The sequence below is a fragment of the Sorex fumeus genome, unplaced genomic scaffold, assembly GCF_029834395.1.
Source record: "Sorex fumeus unplaced genomic scaffold, SorFum_2.1 ptg000007l, whole genome shotgun sequence".
Classification (NCBI taxonomy): domain Eukaryota; kingdom Metazoa; phylum Chordata; class Mammalia; order Eulipotyphla; family Soricidae; genus Sorex; species Sorex fumeus.
Window position 1 is genome coordinate 14,682,610 of NW_026606064.1, and position 12,702 is coordinate 14,695,311.

Here is a 12,702-nt window from a genome sequence, read left to right on the forward strand (position 1 = left end):
ATTTTTATATAGACATAGTAAGAGATAACACTGAGGCTTGTAGGGCAGCTCTCCTGGAAACATCTTGCCACAGACTCAGACTACAGAACTCGGGCCAGATTAATCATTCCTAACCCTAGCAGGGTCCAAACCTAGTTATTGCTTTTTGGATCATGACAGCATTTGTCCATGACCAAGCTCTTTACTTATAGTTAAGCATTATGGCACTTTGGCCAGGCCCATCTCGATGCCAGGGTAGCACATAACTTACCGCTTGCCCTGATTCCACCCAGTCCCTTGTAGGGACCGGCTTTTGGGAGCACTAGGAAGTAAGGGCAGCTGAGGCTTAGGTGGAGAGAACAGATGCCCATGAGGAAAATATCACTAAGAGTCACATTACAAAAGTATAGCATATACTGTCTTCTTGTGTCCATACAAAAAGGACATTGCTCTGAATAAACTATGCAAAGGAGTTAGGGAGAAGTCAATAAGAAGAAACAATACTAACAAGTCAACAGAGCAAAAAGAAAGAAGTTACAAATAAACATAGAGGAATGGGAATACTGTCATGGGAGCAACCCAATAAACCTAAACTAAGTTATGCAGGAAGGAAGATAAAAACAGTGAGACAAAAAGCATCATTAAGTATGGTATTGGATTAAAAGGAGAAAGTTGTATTCTCATATTTGGTTCTCATTAAGTCTGTATGTGATTTAATTTGAACACCTAGTGTAGTCCCAAACTCAAATATGCAGGATGGTTTATCCTCCAGAACCTGTCCTTTAATTATATTTAAAAAAATCCTTTTTCACATTTTGCCATATAACATATTTTAAAAATGTGTTTTGGAAATCCAAACTTTGATATTTCATGACACGACCATCCTGTTATTTGTTGATTACCTAGAGCAAGCCCCAGTAATGTCTCCTTCATCCTAGCCCTGAGATTTTTAAGAAAGTGCTATATTCAAGGCTCTTTAGGAGAATGAGACCCATCATTGTTACTGGTATTTGGCATATTGGGTATGCCATGGGAAGTTTGTCAGACTCTGCCATGTGGGCAGGTTACATTTGGTAGCCTGCCAGTTTGTCGAAAGTAGGAATGAGATAATAAAATGTCGCGCGGCCGCAAATGCAGCCGTGTGCTTCCGGGAGCTGGGTTTTATAGTCTCTGAGTCTTGGCCGTTGATGGGATTACACGGCGCCAGGGGGGCCAGTTGGTGGGTGTGACCCCCGCCTACTGGAATTTGGAGGATCTGGGTGGAGGATGCTCAGCCCCGATCCGAGTAGGCTTGGAGATCTCAGCCCCGGGACCCGCTTGCCTTTGTTCCTCTGCCAGTACCTTCAGGTGTGCAGAGAGTGGTCTCAGCATGATAATATTTATATTTACTTTATTCATCAAGAATACTTTTTAAGTGAAATGGTTGTTGATTTGTCTTCGTGATGAAAACTTGAAATTTAATGTTTATTTTTTATATACAGATTTTCATTTAGAATTATCACTTAGCTTCTGCTAAGGCAGTAAGACATTTTTTTTAATGCACTTTAGCTCCTGCATCACCTCTGTTAAAAGATATTTTAACATATGTAAGCTTTTGACCTTAGGAAATCTAAGTTGATATAAAGCAGGGTTTCTTATAATTTTGCCACTAGTAAGCGCAGTTCATGTAAGAAATTTAACATGGAAGAATGCTGCCTTGTATTCATTATATAGACAGTTTGAATTAATATTTAGTCATTGTATGTTTAAAAATCTCTTACTGCTACCAATACTTTTTGCAATTCCATGTTCAGTTACAATTTGAGTATCCTTAACGTTTTAGGGGAAACACAGTTTTCCATGAAACATAGTTTGAAAATCATGAATTTGTTGATTGGTAGTACAGAATCCTGATTAGACTCTTAATTTTTTAAATTCTAACTTATCTATAAGTTGTGTGTTCTTGGGGAAATCACACAACATTTCTGATTTTCTCTGTTAGTGAACTTAGAGCCATTAGAGCTATCCTGAGGAACAGGAGTTAATAATTGAAATGTTATAAAACCACTATTGAATGTAGAAAAAAAATTGTTATATTTTGACATATGTCCATGATATACTGATAACAACATAGAGGTTGCATTTGGAGTTAGGATGTTTGAATTAAAATAATTAATCATTTTTAAACCATATGGAACACTGAGGTTTACTGGTCATTTTATCTTCTTATTTATTTTGGTTTTTGGCCACTCCTGGCAGTATTTTGGGGGCTACTACTGGCTCTGTGCCCAGATTTTTCTCTTGGCAGTGCTTAGAGTTCATGTGGTGCCAGGAAACTAAAGAACAAAGGGTCAGCCATATGCAATTCAACATGTTAACACCCGTACTATTTCTCCAGTTCATCTGATTATTTTTTGATGTCTGAAAGTCATGGAACCACCATAAAATGTATCAGATAGCTCCAGCAAGAGATATTTAGGAGAAAAAAGGTTAAATCACTTAACCTCCAAAGTCAACCCAAACAAACACACTGAATACAAATTGTAAGCAGTATATGTAAGTTTAAATATTTTTTTATTTCAGCCAAATAAAATGTTGTGTATAAATTCTTCCTGTGTAACAGCTCAGTGCTATACTGAATTTATTGTCAAATTTTCACTGTGTGGCATAAAGTTTTCTGAAGATGAAACTTGTACCTAGATGTAAATTCGCTTATCATCATCCTACTAGTGGCATAGTTGTGGTCCTCAGTTTCCTCATATGAAAAATAATGATAATATTTATGCTAACTTCATGAAACTGGTATCAGGATTCACATTTCTAATGTGTCTAGAACAATAGCTATGACAAATGGGATATAATAATATGTATTTAAATTTTTTCTCATTTTTCTTGGTGAGGAAAGGGTCTTCTCCTGACCAAATTTAATATAAGGGTATACATGTACTTCATATTTCCATGGGAACTGGCTTGGGTGAGTATTAAAGGATTAATGAACTCACTATATGTTCTTTGTGATTCCTAAAGTCAAAATGTAAAGGTACCCTTAGGTGAATTTTCAGTGGCATAGATTACATAGTCACATAGAAGGTATGTGAGAGAGGAGGATTATATATTAGTATTATTTCACAGACAGGTATAGTGCTGATCAGAAAGTAGATGCTGGTCCTGAACTACGGCAGGGTCCTGAATCATGAGCAGAGAGTAAGTCCAATTTTTTGGATCATAACTATATTCATGCAGTTAATTGACTCATTTCAAAAAAAGAAGTTAAATATGCTTTCCCTAATGGCCAGTTGGTTTGTTCTTTCCCTCTCAATACTAGGAAGAGAACAATTTCTAGAGTGAAGTGGATAAGGTCAGGGTATTGGCACAGGAGTTCACCTAGTTTCTTCTGAATTTGAACAGTCTCAATAACTTGAAGATCAAGGTTATTGTCACACACAAAAAAGCAAATTCTCCTTGCAAATAGCATTTATAATTCAGAGCCAGAGTGCCCCATACCGCGTGGCACTGGGATTTGGGGATCAAGAAGGGACCATAATTGAAAATAATAATGAGAAAATACCTTCATCTCACTCAACATAACTATAGCTGGAGAATCTCTGAGGCATTGATTCAAACTTCTAACTTCATTTTTTTTCAAAAATACTTTACTCCTCTGAGCAGACACGGCAGGAAACCGTATATCTATGGAGGAACCAGCTGGACTTGATCATGTCCTCCAACTCATCAAAAACATTATGAGGTCAGATACGGTTGCAGAAATCTCGTCAGCATTGATCCTCACAGAGGCAGGAAGAGTTCAGCTAGATTTTTTAATCCCACAAGGAGTCAGAAGCAGTGGCATTTAGCAAATCCTCTTTTAATTTGCTCACTGAGAAAACTCAGTTGAGACATCATTAAAAGAAAAGAGACCAGCTTGATACTATTTGCCAAGTCTGTCTTTGAGCTATTACTTCCTTTCAAGGGACGGTAAGTGATAGCCAGAATAATATTTTCTTGCTTTTGAATAAACTTCTGTAAAAGAGCCCATGATTCTTTTTGTATGCCAGAAATCAAGGGAAAAAATGACATAGAACACCCATTACCCACCTGTACCTGCTGAGAACTTCTCTCAGCATTAGGCAACCAATTAAACAACACCAGAGTTCTCAGCTGTTAGAGGCAAGCTGAGCCCCCTGGGGGAAATTAGAATCATGAATGAACTATGCCAGATGAAAGGAAGTGATTTCTGGAAAGTAATTGGAAAACAGGCCAGGCAAAAATTATGACAAAGTTTGAAGCTAGTTAGACAAGAGAGTAAATAAAAATTCAGACTTGTGTTCTTCTAGTCAAATTTTTAACTCTAGGTTCTTCACTTGTAGAACATAAGAATAATGCTACTTCACAGGTGTTTTATAATTAAATATTCAAGTTAGATTGAGTCTCAAAACTTTAGGATGGTTTATGGAATTTAACTTTTCTCTCTCTCCCTGGTCACATAAGATCAGATCTGAAGCATTTTGTCATCAGACTGCTCGGGTGAATGTGAAATTCTACTTCTATAATGTTATATATACTATGCCTGGCTCTCTGTATTGAGGGATCATCCCGGGTGGCCTGGTGGGTGGACCATATGGGATGCTGGGAATTGAACCCACTTTGGCCTCCTATAAGGCAAGTACCCTGTCAGCTATACTAGCTCTCTGGTTTCATGATTTTGGTTCTTTTTTTTCATTCCAATAATTTATTTTTTAAATATAGGAGTACTATTATTTATTCAGCCATCGATTAAGCTGATTGAATTGGGCACAAACTCCACATTCCTTTTTTTAATTGCATCACTGTAAGATACAGCCACAAGGTTTTCGTTTTCGAGATTCAGCCCGTACAATGATGATTCTTACTCTAAGAGAGGACACCACGTTTCTTTGGATGTTTGCTCAGATATAACCCAATATGAAATGTTCCCTATGTCAGTGAATTTTCTGGTGACTAAATATAGTATCACTGTAACACTGTCATCTCATTGATCCTTGAATTACTCGAGCGGGCACCAGCAATGACTCTATTCTTTCTAGCCCTGAGATTTTAGTACTTAGAAAAAATATTTATAGAGTTAGCACAGCGGTAGGGTGTTTGCCTTGCACGCAGCCAACATGGCCGACCTGAGTTCGATTCCTCCACCCCTCTCGGAGAGCCCGGCAAGCTACCGAGAGTATCTCGCCCGCACGGCAGAGCCTGGCAAGCTCCCCGTGACGTATTCCATATGCCAAACACAGTAACAACAAAGTCTCCAATGGAGACGTTACTGGGCCCGCTCAAGCAAATCGACGAACAACGGGAGGGCCTTTACCTTTACCTTTTTAGAGTTTCCAGGAAAGAAGAGGAAAACCATCAATATAGCTTATGTTTTAAGTTACCCACTGGAAGCTGAAAGCAACCATTGGTCTCATCTTTGTATCATTAGTTTTATTGACAAATTGGCAACTTTACTATTATATATATTTAATTTTTACTCTCACATTTTATTCAATTTTGTGTTTATGAGAAGTGTTTTAAGGAAATGCTAAATATTGCTTTGTAAATAGTACAAAGGCATATCTATATGTGCATATATTTAAACAAAAATATTGATTGTGCTTCTAAGAAAGCTTCTGCAAAAATAAGCCATAGTTATATTAAGCAGAAGCCAAGGAAAATGATATCCATATACTTTTTATCCATTTATGAGTAGGTCAGTCCTTTAATTTTTTTCCCATTTTTTATAATTTTATTTATTGAATCACTGTGAGAGCAGTTACAAAGCTTTTGGGTCTAAGTCTCAGTCATACAATGAAACACCCATACCTTCACCAGTGCCCATTCTTCACCACCAAAAATCCCAGTATACCCCCATCCCACACCCTCCCCCTGCCTGTGGGGCAGATGATTTCTACATTACTCTCTCTCTACTTTGATCACATTCACTATTTCGACACCAGACCCACCATTATTTGAGATTTTACCCCAACACTCAGATCTGCTGAAAAGGCAACAATAGACAGTTTGTGTTCTATTGCTGGTTATGAATAATATATGATGTCGTGTGGCTGCAGTAGGGCCATGTGGTTTTGAAATTCCAAAATTTTAACACTTAAATCTGGAGGGATTTCTGCCAAAAGCCACTGGGTTTAGAGATCTGCTCCTGAGTCTCTGGGATCATGGCCGTTGAGCAGCTTGATGAGGAGCCAGAGAGGCCGTTCATGGGCGATGACTTGGGGTCTCGTTGGGGTGGGGAGGACAGGCCTGGCTCCCCTCCCCCCATCCCATGAGGCCCAACAAGTTTCGTCACTGCAGGCCCAAGCCTGACTGTCCAATGGCCTCTGGAGGATGACAGCCACCAAGTCGCCAAGAGGGAGCAGGCGAGGGACAGCACCCATTCCCCCCTTGGGTGGCCCTGCGACAGTAACCTACTGCGGGGTCCGGACACATTTCTGCCAAAAGCCGCTGGGTTTCGAGATTTGTTTCTGAGTCTCTGGGATCAAGGCCGTTGAGCAGCTTGATGAAGAGCCAGAGAGGCCGTTCGTGGGCGATGACTTGGGGTCTCGTTGGGGTGGGGAGGACAAGCCCAGCTCCACCCCCATCCTGTGAGGCCCTGTGTGTCTCGTCACTGGGGGCCCAAATTTGACTATCCAGTGACCTCAGATGGATGGCAGCCACTGCGCCACCAGGGGGAACAGGCCAAGGCACAAAACCTATTCCCACCTGGGTTGGCCCAGCACCGGTAGCCTACTGCAGAGACCAGACGCATTTCTACTTAAAGCCTCTGGGTTCCGAGATTCGTTTCTGAGTCTCTGGGATCATGTCCATTAAGCAGTTCAATCAGGAACCAAAGAGGCCTTGCCTCCAGTTATATAGCTGAGCCGGAGGTGGTTTGTGGGTGTGTCTCCCACATACCTAACTTTTGGCCGTTTACTTTCTTGGTAAACTTTGCCCCAAGTTTTTGGGGTCTGGGCAAAGGCACAGCAGCAATTTTGGGGTATCTGGAAGTCTGAAGGTGCCATCAGGCTGCTGATGCACTCGCCTCACAGGTGCAGATTGACCTGCTGGCGTCACCATACCCCCAAGTCCTTTAATTTTTTAAGAGACACTTTATTACAGGGCTGGAGCAATAGCACAGTGGGTAGGGCATTTGCCTTGCACACAGCCAACATGGCCGACCCGAGTTCGATTCCTCCACCCCTCTCGGAGAGCCCGGCAAGCTACCGAGAGTATCTCGCCTGCACGGCAGAGCCTGGCAAGCTACCTGTGATGTATTCGATATGCCAAACACAGTAACAACAAAGTCTCCAATGGAGACGTTACTGAGCCCGCTTGAGCAAATCTATGAACAACGGGAGGACAGTGACAGTGACAGTGACTTTATTACAAGAGTACTGTGTACACAGGTGACTTTGTTAATAAAATTAAAGGAGACTTTGAATTTCTCTGGAGCACCTTCCCAATTGTCCTTGCCACTTGGTATTGGGAAAATTAGCCCATCTGTTTGTAGGCCACAGTGGTTCACTACAGATAATGTAGATACAAGTAAATAATGTGATTATGAAAATCACATTGTTCTTTATAAAAAATAAGTTTTCCTCTAACTTCTTGAAATCTTCATTTGATACTTTCATCTTCCATTTCCTCAAGGCCATCAGACCTGCTTTAGTACAGACTCCATTGATGTCATTCCTGGAGAGATCATCTTTTACCATGATTAAATTCTCCAGGGTGATATCATCTGTCAGCGTCATCCTGCTCCTATATCTGAAACATATGCTTCTTGGTCTTCTCATCTGGCAGGGGGAACTCAATCTTCTTGTCAGTTTGGGCTTATGAGTGCTAGACCCAGTTTGTGGCCATGATAACTTTTGTATTTTTTGAATCAAATCCATCCAGCTGGTCCAACAATTCCAACATGCTTCTCTGAGTTTCTCTCTCTCTTCCAGATTTGGAGCCTTATCTTTCTGTCCAATGGTGTTAGTTTTATCAATAAATACGATGGATTGGACATGATCATTAGCATCACCAAGCAGTTCCTTTATAAACTGGAGTTCACCCCCAAGGTATCTCTGAATAAGCTCAGAATCAACCACTAGGAAACTGGCTGAGGTTTGGTTTGCTAAAGCTTTGTTTAGTAAGGTTTTATCTGTACCAGGTGGCCATAGTGAATCACTCATGTAGGGGGTATTCTGTACTCCTTCTGACTGAGTCACTGTCACTGTCCTCCTATTGTTCATCGATTTGCTTGAGTGGGCCCAGTAACATCTCCATTCGACACTTTGTTGTTACTGTGTTTGGCAAATCGAATACATCACGGGTAGGGTAGCTTGCCAGGCTCTACCGTGCTGGCGAGATACTCTCGTAGCTTGCTGGGCTCTCCGAGAGGTGTGGTAGAATCGAACTCGGCTTGGCCATGTTGGCTACATGCAAGGCAAACGCCCTACAGCTGTGCTATCGCTCCAGCCCTCCTTCTGACCAACTTCACTAAATACAATACTCTCCAGACCCATCCACATAACAGCAAAATGAATTATTTTATTTTCCCTTAAAGTCTAGTACTCCAATGTGTATGTGTCCCATAGTTCCTTAAACAAGGTACTTGCTTTTGGACACTTGGGTACTCTCCAGATTCTGGCTATTGTGAATAATGCTACAGTGAACACAGAAGCCCAAATGTCTTTTATGAATAGATCATTTGGGTTTTTCGGGTAGAAGATGATAAATCTAATAACTAGGTTATATGGAAACGCAATTCGTACTTTTTGAAATGTGTCTATATTGTTTTCTTAAGAGATTGAACTAGTAACCTTTCCACTGGCAGAGATGAGGCTTTGTTCCCCATATTTATGCCAATACTTGTAATTTTAGTTTGTTTTGAAGTATGCTAATCTCACTGCTTTGAGTTGAGCTTTCACTGATGTTTTGGTTTGCATTTCCCTGATGATAACTACTGCATTTTTATATAGCTATTGGCTACCTGTATGTCTTCTTTGAGGAAGTGTCTGTTCATCTCTTTCCCCCATTTTCTGATGAACTTGCTTTTTTTGTTGATTAGTATATTTAAGAGCTTTGCATATGTAGGATATTAACTCTCTGTGAGATAAGTCTTGATCCTAAGCTATGAGGTGTCTTTTTGTTCCAGTCATTTTTTCATTCATAATACACATAATTAATTTGATGTAGTTCCATTTGTTTTTATCTTTGTTTCCATTTGTTTGGTCAATAGCTTTTAATCATTGGAAATGTCTCTAGATTTGTTTTATTTTCATTTTTCTCTATTAGACTTAACTACTTTGAGGCCAGGAGTGTTTGCATTTTCCATAGTAAGTATTTGGTCACCTAGCATGGTGAATGGCATATAGAATGCCATTTTATTTTTCTTATAATTCAATAATTAATGTTAGCACTGTAGCACTGTCCTCTCATTATTCATTGATTTGCTCAAGTGGCCAGTAACGTCTCCATTGTGAGACTTATTACTATTTTTAGCATATGGAATATGTCACAGGGAGCTTGCCAGACTTTGTTGTGTGGACAGGATACTCTTGGTAGCTTTCCGGGCTCTCTGAGAGGGGTGGAGAATTGAACCCAGGTCGGCTGCCTGCAAGGCAAATGCCCTGCTCAACTGTGCTATCGCTCCAGTCCAATAATTAATATTAATTATAAAATTAATGTTTTACCTATTTTATTAATAAATGCTTAACTAGCCAATGCCATTAAAAATTAATTTCATTCACTGGAATATGACATACTTGTTGATTAGAGTTCACAACTATTCATCAAAATAAACCATCAACTACAACCACAATTGTTCCCACACACAAATATTTACAAAAGACCTTTGGGGTTCCATAAGGAAATCTGCAGGGACACTAGTGAGTGATCACAGCATCTGTTTCACTATTTATTACATTATATCAGAGAATGGGAGAGTGAGTGGAGAACATCACATGGAGAGGTTAAGTGAATGATGTGGGCTTCAAGTATCAAGTGGTTAACACATGGTTGCATGTAGCGTATGGCATGTTTACTTCTATTGGTCCTTTGAAGTGAAATATCATAATTTCTACCATAAACATAACAATTGACATCACACACAGTTAAAATGTTAATGTGGATAGTGGAAAATACTTGACTGTGTTTCAAGGTGAATTGTAATTTGTGGAAGGGTAGCTATATTATTCATGACTACACACAGGGATACAAGTGAAAATGAAACTACAAGCAAAGAAAAGATGAACAGAGAAGAGAGAACACGATGAGGTTTACAATACAAGCTAAAGACAGTAAAAATTAGGGATGTTATATGCAAGGTGGTGGATGTATGAAACATGGTTGTTGAGTCCTCTTAGGGGCCAGAGAGATAGCTCAACAAACTCAGCATGTGCATTGTATATGGGGGTCCCCAGTTCTTCCCCCGGCCCTACTTGGTTCATGGTCTCCTCATACTATTTGCTTCATTTTCCTGACCCTATCAGAGCCAGGAGTTGTCCCAGGTTACCGCTGGTATGGCCCCAAAATAAGTAAAATAAAATAAAATAAAATGTGTCCTCTTAGATTTCTTAAGATAATTCAAAAGTTCCTTTGCTCAAACAGAAGACAAACTGTTTGAAATTGATAGAGGTCCTTTAATTGAGATGATTTAAGTAAATTGAAACAGATCCATCAAGTATATGAGCTCCACTCCTATTTCACAAAAGATCAGAGATAGTAAAGAGGATTTATTGTGCTATAGTGTTTATTGCATTAGTATTCTGCAATTTCTATACATGACTGATATTATTTTTCTAATGGATATTTCATCACTATTAAATTTAAGAATAAAATAGTTGCAAGTTTTATTTTTGTGATAAAATTGGTTAAGACCTTTGAGAATTACCATAACCCAAGGCTGACTATCTGCCAAACTACAGGAAAAGAAGCGGGGGTGGGGGGAGTATCTTTGTTACCATAGTTACAATAAAGTACTTTCTTCCTCCCATTAACTGAATAACAAAACAAAAACAAAAAATGATAAATTTATCTTCTTCTGGTCTGCAGTACCTTAAAGAGAGCAAAGGAAATAGACAGTGCTATATAAATTTTAATGCAGATTTATTCTTTCTAAAATGTGTATCAGGAGGAAAATGGTGTGTATTTCTAAGGAAAGGATGATGGCTAAATATCACTGTTCCCATGCCAAACTAAGTCTATTTGAAAATTATCCTGAGGACTATTAACACACCACCAGTCCTTGTGTTTCGCTCTCTTGTCAAGAGCAGGCACAGCTGGAGCTCTGTTAATTAGTGTCAGCTAGATCAGATGGTTATTGCTAAACTGCCCACCCGCATTGTCATGACAGTGTGATGTGGTTCCTTAGGTCAGATGGTATCTGCCAGTCACTCCAACTTGTGGAAATCACCTTCCCATGTTTATTTCATGCTTCTATATCTTCCTCAATACTTTAATTGATGTTTAGGTGCTCACTTCCCTTAATCCTAACCAGTGTAAAAATGCTACAACATAGTAACTCTCACACAAAAAGTATTTTTCTGTATTGGGGGGGTCCCTCTATATAATCCATGATTTATTGATTCAATATGCTAGCTTATTCTCTCACTACCCTGCTTCTTTTATTCTGCACACACACACACACACACACACACACACACACACACACACGCACGCGCGCATGTGTGCACATGTGTGTATTCCAAAATCATTACATTTTTGGTAGGAAAACTGATGACTTGCCATTAGCTGGAAACTGTTTATATGCCATATCACTACATTTGTCTCTTTCATATATTATATTATTTTATTAATAATATTATAGAACTGAACATGTATCTCAGTGATATTATTAAATCTTGATTTTTCCATTACATTGCACGGGCTTTTTTTTTCTATCCCATTTTTTATTGAAGTATAATGATTCCACAATAACATTGAGATAATTCCATGCATATACTGTTCCAATCCCACACTCACTACCAAGTTCCTGCTTCCCTCCACTATTGTGCCAATGGATGACACCTCGTAACCACCCTTCACCACTCAGGTAAGCTCAGTTTTTAACAGCAAATCTCCAGTTCTATTGCCTTTATAAGCATGTTTTTTCTGATAAAAATGAACGTGCCAATTATGTGAAAACTAACTATATCACTATTCCACTTCTAATTTGTTTAATAAATTTAAATACAATTATTAATTTATCAATCACTTTAAACAATTTACCATGCCCAATAGTCATGTGTAGCTGATGGACACTGCATTGAACATAATTGATATGGAATATTTCCATTATTACAGAAATTATAATTGGATAATTCTGATCTGCACCCTTGCTATACAGCTTTTCATCAGAAATAGCTGAATATCTAGAACCCTCAATCCCAAACCATATTTAATTTTCAATGTAGCAGGATAATGCACATATGAGTTAAAGTGTGTAAAACAAAGTCCCATTTAGTTAGTAATTATGGTACACAGTGTTTGAATGGCTGCAAATACTCTCCTTTAATTTATATGCAGGGTAGAAAACTTCCTAAATTTCAGATAATTCTGCTATATATTAGCATCACCAAATTCTACTAAACATTCTTATTTTATTTTTGCCATCATTATTTTAGAGGGAGAATAGAGGAAGGCTTAGACTATGTAAAATATATAGATGATATATGACTGAATGAATATATTTTACATTTTCAGCATGGTTCCAGGGTAACTTATTTATCAAAATATATTAGCACATCT

At 38.9% G+C, this 12,702-nt stretch overlaps 1 protein-coding gene and 1 pseudogene across 4 annotated transcripts in view; one reads left to right on the forward strand and one right to left on the reverse strand.

Moving 5' to 3' along the window:
* Window positions 1–12,702, forward strand: part of LRRC4C (leucine rich repeat containing 4C) — a 1,436,015-nt gene that overhangs the window by 524,479 nt on the left and 898,834 nt on the right. The gene's annotated exons all lie outside the window — the stretch shown is intronic.
* Window positions 7,389–8,144, reverse strand: LOC130043102 (26S proteasome regulatory subunit 4-like; annotated as a pseudogene).